The sequence below is a fragment of the Orycteropus afer genome, unplaced genomic scaffold, assembly GCF_000298275.1.
Source record: "Orycteropus afer afer isolate SDZICR_OR568_19922 unplaced genomic scaffold, OryAfe1.0 scaffold00048, whole genome shotgun sequence".
Taxonomy (NCBI): domain Eukaryota; kingdom Metazoa; phylum Chordata; class Mammalia; order Tubulidentata; family Orycteropodidae; genus Orycteropus; species Orycteropus afer.
The window spans coordinates 10,121,389-10,122,058 of NW_006921635.1; the positions used below are offsets into that span (position 1 = coordinate 10,121,389).

Genomic DNA, 670 nt, shown 5'->3' on the forward strand with positions numbered 1-670 from the left:
AAACCACCCCTTCCTCCCCCACCTTTCCTGTCGCTTGGGGGGTAGGGTAGGGCCTGGGTCCCTCCCCTTACCTGGATGCCTGCTGCTGCTTCCTCACTGGGTCCTGGTCCCATGGCTTTTCTCTGCTTCCCCCCCACCAGGTAAGTAGTTATAAACTATGTGTTCAGAACTGATGGTAAAACTGATTCATAAGGCTGACGCCAACAGGCCATGTTTCCCTCCCATTCAATTCTTACTCATTCATCTCCTCCCACACCAAGTCACTTACTTTGCAAAGAACAAGTGCCACTGGGTGGAAAAATAACCCTATCTCCTACCAACATAACTAGAACCAATTTAAAGCACTAAAACCATCAATCACTACAATGAAAGCATTTAAGTAAAAAGTGTCACCTTTCCGCAGCACATCCAAGACAAAAGGCTTCACTTCAAAAAAAAAAAAAAGATTACAAACTAATAATATCCCAACTAAAGCTGTCTGGGATTCACTAACTTTTCCTTTACTTTAATGCCCATCTAGTTGTCAATGAATATTCCTAACACAAGCTAGCTCTGGCGTCATTTAGGCCGTCGCCTCATGCCACCTGGCTTCCTTTGGTCATAAAAGTAAATAATACAAACAGAAAACAAACCAAATCATACCAGAAATAATTATTTCCCATAATCCCAC

General features: G+C 43.0%; 1 protein-coding gene across 1 annotated transcript in view; it reads right to left on the reverse strand.

Moving 5' to 3' along the window:
- The window catches only part of MED13L (mediator complex subunit 13L), a 314,961-nt gene that overhangs the window by 284,876 nt on the left and 29,415 nt on the right, over positions 1–670 (reverse strand). The window lies entirely within an intron of this gene.